Below are 19,510 nucleotides of genomic sequence, written 5' to 3'. Positions count from 1 at the left end.
ATCATGTTTATTCAGTCCATGACATGAACGGCATACGGTAGCAGCAATCATTTGCGCATGGAATTGATCCCAGCGAAATTCAAACTCAATTACCCAGTTATACCCAGCCAGCCTGACTGATTTTGGCAAAATTTACGGAACATTTTCGTGTTGACAATAATTCTATTATTTCTAATATATATAGAAGGAATCAGCAACTTGAAGATTCTTCTCATTTCAAGCTTTATTGTGAAAATTAAACTTGCCGGGCAGCTTGCAAAGTACAGGAAGCAAGTCTTGTTTACGTGTTTCCGAGTAGGATCACGTGATCTGCGAACCCTGAGCTCACGCCACGAGCATTCTCAAGGTCAAAGACGATTGATTTGGGTGCTTTTTGGGCGCCTAAAAAAAGACCAAAAATTCATTCATTTTTTTAATTTTTCAGCTTTATTGGCCATCAAAAAAATCGGAAAAAATTATTTTTAATATCCTGATATCATAAGCTTTCCATTGATATATAACTTTATTTTCAATGAGGTTCACCTTTAACAATCAAAAATAGCTTTTTACCCAATTTTACAGTACAAAATAGACAAAACTCATTTATTTTTTTCAAAAAGTCAAATCAATTCTTGCGTTTCACAATACGTTGCGCCTCCAGCGGTCGCTGGGTCGAGGCCAAAAATACACAGTGTATCATGGAAAAATGAGTCGACATCCAAAGTCCGCGTAATACGAATACAATACAGGAACATACATCATTGTGGGTTTAAATGTCATTATAATGATGTTACATGCAAATGCACACTAAAACAACAATTTACAACTATAGTAAATCCATTTTCTATCTATCGATCACAGGGAATCCTTTGTGGAGCTGTTTTCAACATATTTATTATCACACTCGCGTGAAAATTCAATAGCAGCTAGAACGGCGATGTTGACTCTGGAGTTTAAAATTTGACTGCCAAAAGCAACCGCTGGCGGCGCATCGTATTGTGAAATGCGAGAATTAATCCATGTTTAGATGCTGGCAGTGATAAATGGAATTTCAGTTCGAAAATGCAAATAAGCAGATGATATATATCACCAAACTATATGCAGCACCAAAGGTCTGAACATCACACTCATGCAGCAGTAGAGTGGATTAAACTAATTGCAGTCAAATAAGTACATTACTCATTAATATTCATAAATATGTCGATAACATATCGCCAAATTATACAGCGCCATGCAGAAATCATCCTATCACCCGACCAAAAGTGCACCATCTGTTATAGGCTTCAGTTGCTTCTGCCCGGACAGCCGGACCACCAATGATCCATTTCAGTCGTCCATCTTCAGTCAGTACCGGTACTCCAAAATAGCAGCCTTGAAGGCTAAACTAGGAGGAAACTTGCTGATGACCTCTCCGCCGGTGCAGTGTCAACTCAAGGTGCAGAATAAACAAGCTCAGGAGACGGGTGCAATCAAACAGGTATATAATACAGGAAAACGTGCTGGTGCGGATGCTGTGCGTGCTGCTATTTAGAGACTTCTGAGGCTGGGTGGTGGACGCATCTCCCTAATTGGAGTGCTGCCAACCGAAACATCTAGATGGATGGACTGCAACTGAAGGAAGTCTGTTCCAGATTTGGACCGTCCGTGGATAAAAGGAGTATCCAAAGGTATCTACTTTTGAACTGATTTGACTACGCCATATCAATTACACCCCGCCCACACACCCGTGGAGGTGACTAACACACGGGGGGCAAAAATTAATACAACTAGTGATATACATAAAAGAAAAAATATCTATTACATGTACGTATGGTGATATTGAGGAGATGATTGAGAGGCCAATAAGGCCATATGATCATGCCATGAACAAAATGTTTCAACAATACATAAAATCAAAATATAATATCTTTTGGTTATATTCATGAGTTAAGACTCCATAACATATGTGACACAATCTGGTCCATGGGGGCCAAAGGAGGCATTTTTTGAAAATCATTTACTGAAAACACCAAAGGCCTAGCAGTACTTGGTTCTGAAGTTATGAAGCTTTTTGCTGTCTATTTTCTTATGTATTTTTTTGCTTTTTTTTACTCCATATTTTTACTTTTATCTCAGTTTTAAATTTGCCGCCTTTGGCCCCAATGGACCAGATTGTGTCACATATATACAAATACCATGGCCATACAAGTGATTCAAATAGTGAAATCCACAAATTGTGTGTGTGGTGGGGTGGGTGTGTGATATCGTTAATTAGTAGCTTTACAGTGAAGAATAACGAAAGTGGTGGTAAAATACTTGTAAACGAGATAAAGAAAGTAAAATGGGCTCCATTTGAAATCCCAAATACATGTACATCACTAGCAATCTTGGCATGATAGTATAGTGTGATCGTGTATACGGTGAACAATGATTAAAAAACAAAGATACCCAATTACAACTGTTGGAACATGGCAGATGATGGGATCTCCAATTGAATTCCTTGTGAAGTGTAGAGAAATAGAGAAGGAGATCAAGGGCTTGGGGGAATATTCGGGGTATTCATATTTTGCTTGGGAGTGTATCCAGAACTAACCCATGCTTGTGTATGACACTCCCTGAACATAGACACAATTTGAAATGCTTCATGGTATGATGGGGCCATTTATTCTGAAGGGATGTTTATTCCGAATTAAGAAAAGCAGAATTATTCCGAGGGTCGTTATTCCAAAATTTTGGGTTGCAGTTAGAGAATAAAGCTAGGTATTGTCTTTAGCTGCTGGAGTGCATCTATCGTCTCATATAACACGGGCGTCATTATTTTTTAAAGTAAAACAACGAGACGAAGCCGAGTTGTTTTACGCCAAAAATAATGATGTCACATGTTATATGAGACGATAGATGCACGACAGCGGCTATAAACAATACCTTTCTTCTCATTCTTAAACACTTCATTTTAAATAGATATATCAATCATAAGTATACCAAATTTTAATTAAATTAAATCCTACATTTTACAAGGAATTATCGATCAGTCCTGTTGTTGCTAAACTTGCTATGCACATTCGATTGGTTCAAATGGCACGTACGGTACGAGTATTGCGTTGACACATACGCGCTAAGGTGTGTGATTATCGTGTCATATCACACAGGTAAGAACCAATAAGATTCTTACCTGTGTGATATGACCAATAAGATTGCAAGAACATTCTCAAATGTTTAAGAATAGAGAATAAGGGTACAGGTTATGGTACGGGTTAAGGATTTGCTCAATTCGGAATAACACCCCTTTGGATTACCAGGTAGGAACACAGGTTTATCATAAGATGTGAGGCCGAATTGGGCTACTCCATACACACGCTATGGAAGATGTGACCTTAATCTCCCTCACAGGGAGTGTGAATTTCAAACAGGGCTACATGAATGGGTGACTCCATTTGAAATCTACACCCCCTGTATGGCAGGTTATAGGTTATGTCTTCCATATGAGGTGTATGGACATGGAGTACCGTAGTCGATTATTTATTTTTGTGTGTTTCTGCATGCATGCTGTCTGAATATCATTCCACCATGGATGTTGGACAGCACCAATATACAGGGTGACATAGTCCAAGTTCTCCTTTTCTATTACTGTGGTGTGATCAGTGTGTGGGAATCGTGGACAAAAAATATACAGACCATTCACCAACGGGCAAAGTCCCCAGTGCTTTGTATGCTGTGAATTATTGCATATTCATGAGGGCCGATCGTTAGAACTAGCGTTCGAAATAGGGCCGGTCAGCCGGCCATTGGCCTGTAACTTTTTGGCTTGGCCGGTAATTTTTCTGACTAGCAGTGTAGTTGCAGGCCCGGCTGGCCGGTAACTTTTTAGTTACAGGCCCGGCTGGCCTGTAACTGAGGCATATTTCTAACACTGGTTAGAATGCCAGTGTCTAACAAATCAAGCACACGCCATTCATGGCTATCGTGGATCTGTATTAGGGTTTATTATCAGCACTATGGTGCCTACATGTATGTACATTTAAGCCAAAGATGTCAAAACGGGCACGTAGAATGGGTGTACCAATTTTGTGCGCATGATTCATGAAACGACCGGCCCTCATTAATAGATGATGCTGAACTTTGCCTGTTGCCGAATGGTTTCTATATTATTTTGTCTATGGTGGATACAGTCAAATATTAAACATGAAACCAACTTACTGAAATGTCCATGGTACACTAGCGCTGACATTGGTTGACCTTGCAGCAGAAAAAGTACACTTATAAATAAATACATCATTTTTGATTTAAATAAATCAATAGGCCTATTTTTTATCTTACAAAAAATCCAACTGATATGCAGTAGGCAAAATCTACTTCAAGGATGAAAAAGTGATCAATATACATCTTTAGAATTATGAAATATGGATATTATATATTAGCCAAATAATTAATATTTGAAGAGTTGACGTACGTGATAGGTCAAATACCGTAAAAACTCGATAGTTAGCATATGTGCAATTACTATCGAGCACTTTTAAAACATGCAACCATGAAGAGCCCCATCCACAAAAGTGTAAAGGGTTTTGAGCAAATCATCAATACACATAGTTAACAAGTAAACCTGCAAATATGTGTCTCAACCCCATTAGCTCAGTTGGTAATTAAGTGCCAGAATTTGGTACAATTTCATGTTTTCAAAAGCGCTCGATAGTAAGCACATATGCTAGCTATCAAGTTTTTACGGTATGTCATTCCGGATGGGATTCCTTGAACACTGCATTAAACTATTAGAACTTCCTAGCAATTTCTGCAATAAATAAACAAGCAAGCAAATAAGCATGCAAGCAAGCAAACAAGCAAGCAAACAAGCAAGCAAGCAAAGCAAAGCAAGCAAAGCAAAGCAAGCAAGCAAGCAAGCACGCAAGTAAATACTTTGAAACTTACTTGTGAGATAATGGCGATGAGGATCTCTGTTGGACATTGATGATGTCCTCTTGAACATAGTCATGCTAAAAAAGAACAAGAAATTAACATGAAAAATATAATGACTGGAACTCAAAATATAAAGTAAAATCCAAGAAAAGTCAACAACACTAACGATTTCGTCTGAATAATTTCAGAATAACCATACTCCGTCATCAAGTAAAATATTTTGCCGCACAACCTACCCTTCAGGGTGACAAGACCAGGGTTATAGCCACGCCGGTCCGGGGTAACCGGCACTAAAAAAAAACAAAAAACTTTTTCTTTTTTTTAAAAATTTTTTTCCCCACAAATGTTTTATTTTTATTCATCATAAAAAGAGTAAAAAACCAAAAAAAATTTTTTTTCGGGTATACCCCCTAGCCTATTCCCCGATCCCTTGTGTTCGCTAAAAAGAGTGTGCCCCGAGCCAGCCCTCTAATTGGATAGTAAAATTAGCCGGCACTCAACTTGGGGTAGCTATAACCCTGGACAAGACACATTAGTATCAATCCGTGTTAAAATGTGTGGGGGAGCATTTGGCCTGAATTGTCAAAATAGTGGCTGAAAAGAACAAAAGTGGATCATTTTGCCAAAAGGTGAGGGGCACATTCCCCCCAGGATTGGCGCCCATGACCGGATATACACAATCCCTTTTACCCAGCCTAAGAGAAACATAAATTAACGAAGTTAATAAATAAATTATAAATAATCAATAACTTGATAGAATCAAATCACCTGTCCTGTTAAGCCTGAGTACATTGAGAAAGTCTGTGTTTTAGGTCTACTCTTCAAGGCAGTCAATTGGCCATACAGTCGCTTAGCTGATGGGACTCGGTTTACTGGTGAGCTTCCTCTCCTTGTCGATAGCTTGTTAACCGTGCCAAGACTTGGTTCTACAACTTTGTGAAAGAGAAGTTTTGTTTCAACATCTACATCTGTGGGAATAAAAAGAATGTTTTAAATCCAATTCTTTGGGGAAAATGGGGACACATATATACTATAGACACGGTTGACTGAGAGGGAGGGGAAGGAGAGAGAGAGACAGAGATGGGGGGGGGTAAAGAGAGAAAGAGAAAGAGAGGAGAAAAAAGAAAGGGGCAAGATAGAAAGGAAGCTCTAGACTTATTGTAGATAGTTTATTTACTGTACCAAGGCTTGGCTGTGAAAGAGGAATTTTGTTGCAAAAATCATACTACACCACATGCTCAGTCAAAAGTGACTTGTGGGAGGGGGTACGAGGGGCAAGGCATCCTCCAGGAAGGGGACTTGATGAAAATTGCAAAAAATTGTCAAAAAAGGTTTAAAAAGTAAAAATCAAAAATATACCAGTAATCATCCCTCATACAGGCACGGGACCACGCATTTATGAAAAAGTCTGGAAAAGCACGTAAAACTGGACAAAAACACCTGAAAATGGGCTGAAAATAAATAAAACTGCAGGAATTTTGACATCAAAAAAGACTGGTTCCAGTATTTCCACTGGAAAATCCCATGCCTGCTCATAGGGGAAGAGGGTGGGGAGAGGGGAAATGGTAAGATGAGCAACAGGGGGAAGATGCCACTTTTTGCTATACAACTGCATCTGCTTGTACTAGTCCTAAGGCTTGTTAGTCCGAAAGTTCCCTAGCGTGCTTACCATACACCTCACTTTATCTTATGGACAAGCAAGCAAACCTTATTTACAGACTGTCTAACCTCATTTGTGACTTTTGACAATTTCCTGTCCCATAGACACCAATGTTTACGACAAAAAATTGGGTTACTTTTCAACATTAGGACCTCACCTGAGACGACTTCTGGTCGTTTCACAGCATTTAGAAACCAATGGTTAGGTTTCAGGTCCCCACCTTTTTGGAAAAGTGAGGAGGGAGGTGATTTTTTTTTGTTTTGCTAAATTGACAAAATACAGGTTAGTTTTCACGTAAAATTGACATTGTTAGCCCCTTAAGGGGGTACTACACCCCTCGATAAATTTGTGTCTATTTTTGCATTTTTCTTAAAAACTAATAACACAGTGGTAACAAAAGTTATGTATATTATATAGGGGCAAGGAATCCAATTACTACACTGGAATTTCAGTGACCCATGACAAGCGGTTCGTTATTTATGATAAAAAATAAGGTACCGCTAGGATGTACCTCATTTCCGATCATATATACTGAACCGCTTGTCTTGAGTCACTGAAGTTTCAGTGTAGTAATTGGATACCTTGCCCCAATAATATACATAACTTTTGTTACCAGTGTGTTATTATTTTTGAGAAAAATGCAAAAATAGTCACAAATTTACCACAGGGGTGTAGTACCCCTTAAGAGTTCCACAAAAACACGGGCCAAGTGATTCATTAAAGTATTAAAAATTTAATATGAAAATGGAAATATAAAAAAATATGGACTGATCCCAGATATTGAGGAGGAAGGCGAATAATGTGAAACAAATTACTTTTTTATTTGGCCTTAATTTTTCTGATTCAGATTTTTTTTGCAACCTTCATTGGACTATTCCGGTTGAAATCCATGCACCCCCTATAATGGAAGACATGACACGTACCATTTGAAATTCACACTCATTTTGGAGCAGACGACACTGAATGCGTGACTCCATTTGAAATTCACACTCCCTGTGTGAGAGATTAACGTCAAGTCTTCCATAGGGGGTGTAAGTATTTCAACTGGAATAACCCATTTTGGAGCAGACAACACTGACTCCATTTGAAATTCACACTCCCTGTGTGGAAGATTAATGTCATGTTTTCCATAGGGGGTGTATGGATTTCAACTGAATAGCTCATTCAATTGAATAGCCCATTACCATGTCTGTTTCCATTAGAAACTATATCATGATCAGTGTGACTCAATTCTCTCGGAGAAACTTGTGGTGTCGTCGTCGTCGGAGGCAGCGTGACGGTCAGTGTCTGCTGACTACTTGTCGCTATCATCATGGTATTGATTGGTTCATCTACACCTGAGAGTATCAATATATGATACAACACTGGAAGGAAATAAAATATAAAAACAAAATATTACTATTCTAGCACAATTACATCATCAAAAGTTTGGAGCCTCATCATTACTGTTTGGAGAAACTAAATATATGACTTAACTCGTCTATACAACACCTACAACATGACAACACAGAACCGCAAGACTTATAATGATGGTTCGCCATGATACATCCAGTGCCCCTCTGTTACTAGAACATCATATTTGAGTTCCTTGCAATTGGCTCAAGTGCTTTAAAAAATGTATACTTTTATTGTGATACCTGCTACAGGTTTCGCTGTGTGCGAACATATTTGAAACACAGATTTGAGGTATTCCGAATAGGGTTTACACACAAATAGTGTAATTTAAGGCATTTTCTGTAATCAAGTGATTTGCATTACCTTTTTTAGTTTCTAAATGATTGTTCTTAAGTCTTTACAACATAAAACCAATTAAAAGAAGCAAATATATCAATATACCCCCATTTTTGGAATTTTTTAGTGAAATTTACATATCAATCCTGAATCCTCCATATCAATCCTCAGCTCCACCCTGTTATGTTTTCACTGAAATCAAAATAACTTTAGAATGGTTTAAGCTACATAAATTGTTGTGAGGTATCAATACAAAGAACTCATCAAAAGCTTTAAATTGATAGGTAATTTGTCTAGGTAGGTAACACCCTTAACTAAGAATTAGCATAAAAAATCTTGCACAAAAGTACTGCTCCACCATGTACCCAGTTTAAAACGCATGGCCAGCAGCTTGTTGTTCTGAGTAATTTGACACCATTTTGATTGAAAACGGCCAGAAATCAAGACAGTGTCGGCCAAATAATGACAGATTTGACTTTATTTTCTAGTTTTGGAATTTTGTCACATTATGGATAATATAATGCATTTTTGGCATCTAGTTATACATAGTTTTAGGTCTAGGAAGGCCATGCACTTTGTGTCAAATGAAACTTTTTAGTTTCCTTAAAATTTTGCGGTTTTTGGCCAGCCCTGTTTCATTTTTCAACCGATTTTTTTTAGGTGTCAAAGGTGTCAAAATACTCAGGGAGGATCAGCTGCTTCAAGTTAGTTGGTACCCTAAGCCTTTTGAAACATCACCCTTTTTGGGAGGAGCTGTACAGCCTATCACTATTTCCATCTCAATTTTCAGATACGGTAATTGACTTTTTAATTAAAACTAGCGGGACACCCGCGCTTCGCGCGGGTCCCCGCTAGATGAGTAAATGGGAGCGTTCACTATAACAGGAAGAATTACTGAACAGGTAGAGTCATTGAAAAGGTACATTTTATTCATCTAAATCTGTCTCTTCTTACATTTCCTTTTTGTTTCTTTTCAGTTTCTTCTAAATGGGGCTCTTATCCCGTTCCCGTTATTTTCTAAATCTGTTCTTTCTTACATTTCACTTTTATCTTCCTTTTTTATTTGCTGCTTGTGATTTCCCGTTTCCATGTTAAGGGTGGTCTTAACCCTGGAATTATGGAAACTTTCGGGCTTCATAACTGCTAAATTATTAGTCTAAAGAATATAAAAGTATACATTTTTAGACTGGAAATGACTTGCTACATTCATCTGTGAGGTCCAATTTGGGCCAAAATTCTCATTTTTTGAGAAAATCCCCCAAAACGGGTTTTTTGGCCCAAATTTTTTCGTGCAACGTAACAAAAAAATTGTTTGGCCAAAAAAATTTTTTTATTAATTTTTAAAAACTAGATGAAAATATCTAGGGACCTTTTTTTTATTTTTTTGAATTTTGACCAACAAAATGGTCAAAAATGCAAAATTTTCAAAAAATCATAAAAAGCCTGATTTTCACCAAATTTCAAATATTTTTGGTGAAGTTGGTCAAAATTCAAAAAATGAAAAAACGGTCCCTAGATATTTTTATGTAGTTTTTAAAAAATTAATAAAAAAATTTTTTTGGCCAAACAATATTTTTGTTACGTTGCGAAAAAATTTGGGCCAAAAACCCGCTTTTTGGATTTTCTCCAAAATGAGCATTTTGGCCCAAATTGGACCTCACAGATGAATTTATCAAGTCATTTCCATTCTAAAATGTATACTTTTATATTCTTTAGACTAATAATTTAGCAGTTATGAGGCCCGAAAGTTTTCATAATTCCAGGGTTCAGACCAACCTTAATTCTGTTCTCATTATTTTAGCTTCCTTTTTCTTACAATGTTGCATTTCTTGATTAGTTTCTTTCCTTCTTTGTTTCGTTCCCGTTTCATTTAGTTACTTTAACCCGTACGCCTATTATACGATTATAATAATCGTATCCTCTTTGTCCTCCCAGTCAATTCAATTTTCTTTATTCATTTTAATTCAATTTTTCTTTATTTCTTTAATTCAATTTTTCTTTATGTCATTTTTCTTTATGTCATTGAATTAACAGGAGAGATTACTAAAACGGGAAGAATTGCTGAACAGATTTACATGATGATAGAGACTACTATTTTCCTTTTAATTATTTATTTTAATTTTATTTATTTCCTTTTTAGCTCGCTCGCTCTCTCCATATTTCTTTTTCTTCTTTCAAGTTTATTTCTTTCTTTCATTCTTTTTTCTTTCTTTAATATTTTTGCTTCCTTCCTTCCTAGCCGTATATTTATAGTCTTCGTAGGCCTAATCCTGTTTTCCCGCCGTTATCCCATAACCCAGTACGCAAGTGCATGCGGGTCAAGTGGCGCGCGTTGTGTACGCCGCGCCGACATGCTAACGACGCACTCTCTGCTAGATATGTGTCCACGCGTTGGTTGGCATAGCCTGTAATCTGCCCGAAAAACTCACCTTTTTACTGATTTTGAGGCCAATTCTTGACCGTTTTTAACCAAATAAAGTGCAATGCATTCCCCATATATTCCTCAATCTCCCGTATGAATTTGGCGACATCGGGATCGAAACTGACGGAGCCTTTCAATCTTCATACCCACAACATTAGCCTATTTAAAGTAAGATAATTATAAGTTTTGGTCAAATTGAAAAGGTGATGCGGGCGGGTGGCGGGAAACTTATCATTTCATCCCATGTGCCTAAACTTAAACTTTATATTACTTGTTGCATACATGTACTTCATTTGGAGATGATGGACTGAAGCCATGACAGAGCATGAGAGACTGCGCATGGCCACGACTATGCACATGCAAGTTTCCCACAATGTTTGGTGAGCATATTTCTTCAATATTTTCAGAAGTTGACGTCAAATGTTCTATTCTATATAGTTTGGCAATTAATGTCTTTTGCTAATAGTATGTTTATAGTTGTAATTTTGTGTTTTTGATCGCAAAGATTTGGATATTTTTATTACCCGATTCAAATTCTGAACCCTTCGCAAGGGTGCGGAATTCGGCAGAACTTTGACAATAATGTTGCCTTTTTGGACACTACTCTACGCGTCCATATTGCGAGGTTATCTGCATACAACAGCTTACTACGCACAGCCACGCAAAGAGTATGTTCCACGATGTACACGAATTAAGTAATTTTCCCACTTGAAATTATATAACAATAGGCGATGAGTCAAGTTTGAACGTTTTGTAGTAGGTCGTGCGCCATGAATTGGGGGCCAAATGCGTTATATACAGTACCGGTATACACTAAAAAATTGAACAATTTACATGTTTTTGTACTTTGACTGATCTAATTCATAAACTCTTCATCAAAACCCTATAACTCTATACATGTATCACTGTGTAAAAGCTTAGAGTACCAGGAATACACATGTATACAAACAATTGGTCAATATATACAAGGTGACACAAATGTCATATAGGGTGGAAAAGTTAAATTTTGGTTCAAAAAGTATACAATTTTGTTCCCAGCCCTCAAATTAAGGATCTGAAGGGGCACAGCAACATTTTTAGGGCAAGTTGATAATTGCCTTGGATTTTCACTGAAAAGGCAAGGCAGCACGGTACATGTAATATTTCAAGAGGGCATCATGGCAACTGTTTAAAATTTGAGAAGGGCACCAAGGCAATTTCTCAAAAGTGAAGAAAACACACACAAACAGTCTGGTACCGGTAGATGATTTTATAACATGAAGGTGCAGGGCTGGGGCACCGACGGCAACTTCATTAGAGGGCACGGCAAGTGACTGCCTTGGGTAAAGGACATATTTTGAGGGCATTATACGGCAGTGGGGATGGGCACCCACGGCAAAATGCCATGGGTGCCGTGGGTTAATTCGAGGGCTGTTTGTTCCTCTCTTATTTACTAACATAAACTCCTGTTCTGCTAAGACCTTTGTAGATGTGCTAATAACATTTTACATGTAGGCTTGACGCTTCCAAAGAGAGCAAACTTGTAATGATGAGTTATGTTGCCCAACTGAAATACAGGGTGTTCAAAAGTCGTACCGGTACCGGTACATAATTTTTATGATTTTTATTACATAATCAATCAAAACTTTTTTCCTTCTTGACCTACACAAAAACCAATGGCATATTTGAATTCCTCATCGAATTTCCATCCAAAAAATGGAAACTTTTACAGCAGTAGGGTATTAACTCCTTCAAGAAATATGACCTTCAGAACATTTCGGGGCATCAATGAATAGTTGAATTTACCTAACACAGTAACATAAGGAAAAGCCTACATGTAGAACCCGTGACACAGAATGCAGCACACTTGCAACAAATTAACTTAGCTTGGAATAAAACTGGTCACATTTCAAACTGGACATAAATACCATGTCCAGGTACCATACATAATCCATCTTAATACCTTGCTGGGTTATGAAGTTACAGTAAAAAATATATTTGCGAAGCACTAAAAATCAACATTCCCTATTCTGTCGGTCGGACATCCGGGCATGAACTGGCTGACAATAGCACTGTCCAGAGTGAAAACAACATTCGCATTCACAAGCTATCACACTATTGTGCCAGGTTCGACTCTCTGCAAATAAAAATATGCGATAAGTTGTTTTCACTCCAATGCATGAATGGATGTGACTTGGCCCCGACCGAGAGAATAGGCCTACTTTAACACACGCCTCAACCATAGGATCCTCAACCGTAGGATCCTCCACCCCTAACTTCACATCGTTTGAATTGCAATATCTCAAGAAGTAAATAATGTGTGAAGCTCTTTCTCATGTGAACCACAATGACAATTTGAGCTAGATAAATAAGCTACAAAATGAGCATGATGAGACCAAAACTAGTTTAGTACCCCTCTCCATTCTTGAGATCTGGGACAAAATGTCCTGAATAAAATGAAAAAATGTAACGCCTCCATCTTTTCCTATACCGTACCCAATTCATGACGCACGACCAGTAGGCAGTAGTAAAGTTAATTCTTTATTACTTCCGTGGTCCGAGCTGTGCGCAAAGCGTAGACGAGTCGAGCGTACACACAGAAGAAATAAACAATCACACTGATTGGCTGATCAACGGACTTGACAACAAGCCGGTTGACCAATTGGTCATTGATGCAGCGCGTAAATATACTAAAATGCAGAAAACCTTTGACGAGCGCGACTACCGTGATGTTGCAAATTCGGCGCTAACAACGCGTACGGCGCACAGTTCATTCATAAATTTCCATTCGGCAACATTAGATCGCCTCAGCAGCCAATCAGAGACAAGTGCGTGCAACGCAGTAAATACGCGATGTATCCTTACAATACGCGCTCGTCAAAGGTTTTCTGCATTTTAGTTTAAGCTAACTATAGGCGACCTTTTCAATACTACGGCCGGCTATGCAGTGTATGCGATCGCAATTCACCAGCGCGTACCCGGACCACGGAAGTAATAAAACACAAAATAGCTTTCCATAGACTTTACGTGCAAAATAGGGGTCACGATTTAGTGGTATGAACCCTTTAGTACATTGTTTTTTGTACAGCTAATTAGGAGGTAGAAGAATTCGACAACCTTGTCATTGTCGCCCACTATAATTGATTGAACAATTTATACAGCCATAAAACAAATTAAAACAGAACGCAAACTTACCATTAAGTTATCACATTTCTACATATGTTTTCATCGTTCCCCCTGATAAGTATCATTTATTAAAACATTGTTAATTGTCTTTATTTTTAATGTTTTTGTACATTACGTTTAGGTATCCAAGCTAAACAAATCGGCGAAAGCAAAATAATCTTTATGAGGGCGTGCTTCAAAAGTTAAAATATCATGCCAGATAGCGCTTGCCGTGATCCGATAAGAATTTGATTTGACAGTCTCTCACTCTATGATTCACTAACTAGGGGTTTGAAAAGGGGTCACTGGCCACGAAGGATGAGGGGGGGCAGTGTCATAGTATTTCATAGGTGTAAATCATAGGGCTGACACTCAAAGAATTACGGGAAAACTCAGCAGCTGCCAGGCAATAGCGGCTCCGGCAATTTGCTAAAGGCATCAGGGTTTTCGGGCAGGTCCGATGGAGCTGAAAGGGGGGCACAGATGTTTTGGGCACCGTTTCAAGGCATAAGCACTAATTTAAAGGTGTAGCATAGCACAATTTAGTTGGGTTTCTCATAGACTTAACTCATGATGGGGGATGGGAGAGGTGCCAAAAGGTTTTTTAGCACGTCAAAAAAGGCCAAGCGATTTTTGGCTGAGACCATTTTGAGAATCCCTCCTGAGGTAGGCCTATTCATAATAAATATTGCACATAGGCCTACCGGTAATTAACTATGATTTTTGGCATTCGGTGATAATGGTAAAAAAATATGTGATCATTGGGTGAGAGATGAGCTAAATTATAGGGGGAATTGGGTGAGATCTTGGGTGAGATCATGCCCTTTTTTTACGGGATGCGAGAGCCAAAACTCGGTCCCACTGAGCCTCGAAAATTTAATATCAAATGGCTTTTCTTATCAAAATAAGTAGGCCCTAGAACAAAATCATGCAGCAGGCCCTAATAAATGAAAGTTGCTGGTCTACATGCTCAAATTGAAAAATAAGGGCCTTTGGACATGTTGGATGACAGACTGGGAAAAAGGGGGTCTTTGAGTGACAACTTCCTGTAAAAGTCAATATTTTCGCGAGAAGATATTTTCGCGATTTTGAAGATTTTGTTAATTGCGCGAGAATTAAATTTCGCGGTTTTGATATTGATGCAATAGAAACCTACATGTAATGCAAAAGTTTTTATTTTCGCGATCTTATGTCCACTTGCGAAATTCGCGAAAATAAAACCCTCGCGAAAATTTCTACTTTTACAGTACTATACCAATATAAGCAGTAGATAGCTACTTCATCAACACCAATAGCAGCCGTAGACTACTTCATCAATACCCATATCAGTAGTAGATAACTACTTCATCACACCAATATCCGAGAAAAATATTGGTTTTTCGCGCACACCCTAATACCCATAACAGCAGTAGATAGCTAGTATACTTCAACAATACTAATATCAGCAGTGTAGATATCTACTTCGTCAATACCCATATCAGCAGTAGATAGATACTTCATCAATACCCACATAAGCAGTAGATAGCTACATCGATACCAATATCAGCAGTGGATAACTACTTCATCAATACCAATGCCAACAGTCATAGCTACTTCATCATCACCAATATCAGCAGTAGATAGCTACTTCATCAATATCCATATCAGCAGTAGATATCTACTTCATCAATACCAATATCAGCAGTTGATACCTACTTCAATACCAATATCAGCAGTAAATAGCTACTTCATCAACACCCTTATCAGCAGTAGATAGCTGCATCAATACCAATATCAGCAGTTGATAGCAACTTTGTCAATACCAATGCCAACAGTAGATAGCTACTTCATCAACACCAATATCAGCAGTAGATAGCTACTTTATCAATACCAATAGCAGCTAGCAGTAGATAACTACTTCATCACACTCTACTACCCAGGCCATATCAGCAGTAGATAACTACTGCATCAATACCAATATCAGCAGTAGATGTAGTTACTTTATCAATACCACATAAGCAGTAGATAGCTACTTCATCAATACTCATATCAGCAGTAGATAACTACTTCATCAATACCAATATCAGCAGTAGATGTAGTTACTTTATCAATGCCCATATCAGCAGTAGATATAGTTACTTCATCAATACCAATATCAGCAGTAGATGTAGTTACTTTATCAATACCAATATCAGCAGTAGATATAGTTATTTTAGCAGTCAAGTTAGCTCAATCGATAAGGCGTTCGACTATGGTGCGAGAGGTTGCGAGTTCGAACCCTGGTGGTGCCTAGTATGTTCTCGTGGAAAAATTGAGTTAGCTTGAAATTCCCTTGGACAAGGAACTCACTGCTAATTTGTCTCGTTGTAACCTGTACGAAACTCGGGGAGCTGATCCTGGTTGCGGCTATTTGTGGAATGTCTAGGGTGTGCGCTCTTGAAGCAGCAAAGTCCCTGAATTGTTGTTTATTGGTTTATGGAATGATGTGGGGCCATAGTGGTCAGCGACAACCTGTAAAGTGTGCTGAGGCTTGTGGATCAACGCCTAGGCGTTGTGCCTGTGCGTAGCGCACTATAAATCACTGCGCTTTTTAAAAAAAATTTTATTATCAATACCCACATCAGCAGTAGACGCAGTTACTTTATCAATACCCATATCAGCAGTAGATATAGTTAACTTCATCAATACCAATATCAGCAGTAGATATAGTTACTTCATCAATACCAATATCAGCAGTAAATATAGTTACTTCATCAATACCAATATCAGCAGTAGACAGTGTTCGAAATAAGTACTTATCCTCTTGTCCTCTTGTCCAAAAATCACTGGGGACAACCATATTGAGCTATGTACTTATCCCCTGGACAATCACTATATTTTACCTCCAAAAGTATGACAAATTATGGGGACAACCAAAATGTATTGAGGACAAGCAGAATTTATGCTTTAGTTATCCTCAGGATAACCTCCAGATTTTCCTTATTTCGGACACTGGCAGTAGATATAGTTACTTCATCAATACCAATATCAGCAGTAGATATAATTACTTTATCATTACCCATATCAGCAGCAAACAAAGACTCAAGACATCTTGGAAACAGCCAAACACAGGAAATGGAATTGGGCAGGGCATATCAGCAGAAGAACAGACAACAGATGGACTACAGCAATTACTGTATGGAGACCGATGGTGGGAAACAGAAACCGGGGAAGACAGTGCAAGCGATGGAGAGACGAGATAGATCAGTACTGGGGAACAGTAAATTGGATCAGCAAGGCAAGAGATAGAGCTACCTGGCGGAGACATGCTGAGGCTTTCGTCCAGCAGTGGACCGACAATGGCTGATGATGATGATATCAGCAGTAGATATAGTTACTTCATCAATACCAATATCAGCAGTAGATAACGATTTCATCAATACCGATATCAGCAGTAGATAACTACTTTGTGCAGAAGTAACTATATCTACATATAGCTACTTCATCGATACCAATATAAGCAGATGTAGTTAATAATATCAATACCCATATCAGCAGTAGATATAGTTACTTTATCAATACTCATATCAGCAGTAGATATAGTTACTTCATCAATACCAATATCAGCAGTAGATATAGTTACTTCATCAATACCAATATCAACAGTAGATATAGTTACTTCATCAATATCAATATCAGCAGTAGATAGCTACTTCATCAATACCAATATCAGCAGTAGATAGCTACTTCATCAACACCAATATCAGCAGTAGATAGCTACTTCATTAATACCAATATCAGCAGTAGATAACGATGTCATCAATACCAATATCAGCAGTAGATATAGTTACTTCATCAATACCAATATCAACAGTAGATATAGTTACTTCATCAATACCAATATCAGCAGTAGATAGCTCCTTCATCATTGCCAATATCAGCAGTAAACAGCTACTTCATCAACACCCACATCAGCAGTATATAGTTACTTAATCAATACCAATATCTGCAGATGTAGTTACTTTATCAATACCAATATCAGCAGTAGATAGCTACTACCAATATCAGAAATGGATAGCTACTTCATCAATACTCATATCAGCAGTAGAAAGCTACTTCATCAATACCAATATCAGCAGTAGATGTAGTTACTTCATCAATACCAATATCAGCAGTAGAAGTAGTTACTTCATCAATACCAATATCAGCAGTAGATATAGTTACTTCATCAATACCAATATCGGCAGCAGATGTAGTTACTTCATCAATACCAATATCAGCAGTAGATATAGTAACTTCATCAATAATAATTATCAGCAGTAGAATATAGTTACCATTTCAATACCAATCAGCAGTAGATGTAGTTACTTCATCAATACCAATATCAGCAGTGTAGATATAGTTACTTCATCAATACCAATATCTGCAGTAGATACAGTTATTTAATCAATACCAATATCAGCTGTAGATATAGTTACTTTATCAATACCCATATTGGCTGTAGATATTTTTACTTCATCAATACCAATATCAGCAGTAGATGTAGTTACTTCAATACCAATATCAGAAGTAGATGTAGTTACTTCATTACCAATATCAGCAGTAGATGTAGTTACTTCATCAATACCAATATCAGCAGTAGATGTAGTTACTTCATCAATACCAATATCAGCAGTAGATGTAGTTACTTCATCAATACCAATATCAGTAGATATACGTCTAGCCCTTTTCTATTCACAGATTATCCATTGTATTTCTTTTGTTTAAGGTTCGCTGCCCACACCATTACCTAGAGTAATGGAGGTGGCTAGCTGCCCAGAGACCATTATCAACACAATAGCTCAAGATAACGGTCTCGGGCTGCGAGCTAAACAAAAGGAATACCATGGACATTCTAGAAACACTATGGAAAGGATCACAACATACATGTAGAATCTGAGTTTGTTACTAGTCTCAGGTAGATTTAGAAAACAAATGCATTTACAGCTCAATTTAAATGCAAATGTTACATGGCAAGAGAAAATTATAGAGGGCTACTGCAGTCCATATAACATTAACAATACTATTTTATAGAACACCACTGGTGCTCAATTAATAAAGATAGTTAAATTTATGCAAATTAAAATTTAATTAGCATAACGAGGTAATACTCATAAATGAAAAGTAACCGTTTCGTTGAAGTATACTCAGTACATGTATATAAACTTGCCATTAGTTTCTAGAAGGGAATCTGTCTTTATCCTTGCCCAACCCAAAAACGCTCAACGGTCCATGCTAATTAGCTACTAGGCAAGAACCCCCGGGATACTACCCGACCAGGGGAGCTTCGCAACTAACCAGCGGTACTCATTACAAGTCAAGAGGCTGGGAGTGCAAAGCCTTACTGTGACCTACCCATAATGGGGAGCACCATTGGACACACATTACTAGGTGTTTCAAATATCTGGTTACTCACATTTTTCTAAAATATAAATGTCATGGTGTTGAAACCCTAGAACAAACATTGACTACTCTTTGCATTATTCACTAATCATTTGAATAACAACGGTCACGGGGTGAATACACTCCAGCGGATTAATAACCTACCAAACCATTTCAAATACAAATGTAAATTGAGATCAATAACTATTATTGATTTGATAATGCTGGCGTCTGAGGTGTTAGTGTTTTTAATTCAAGAAAGTACAGTTTGGCATTAAACTTATTTTTAAACAATTATATATACA

This window comes from Amphiura filiformis, unplaced genomic scaffold (assembly GCF_039555335.1).
Source record: "Amphiura filiformis unplaced genomic scaffold, Afil_fr2py scaffold_55, whole genome shotgun sequence".
NCBI classification, from domain to species: Eukaryota; Metazoa; Echinodermata; class Ophiuroidea; order Amphilepidida; family Amphiuridae; genus Amphiura; species Amphiura filiformis.
The sequence above is the reverse complement of the archived record's forward strand: the minus strand, read 5'-3'. Positions refer to the sequence as shown.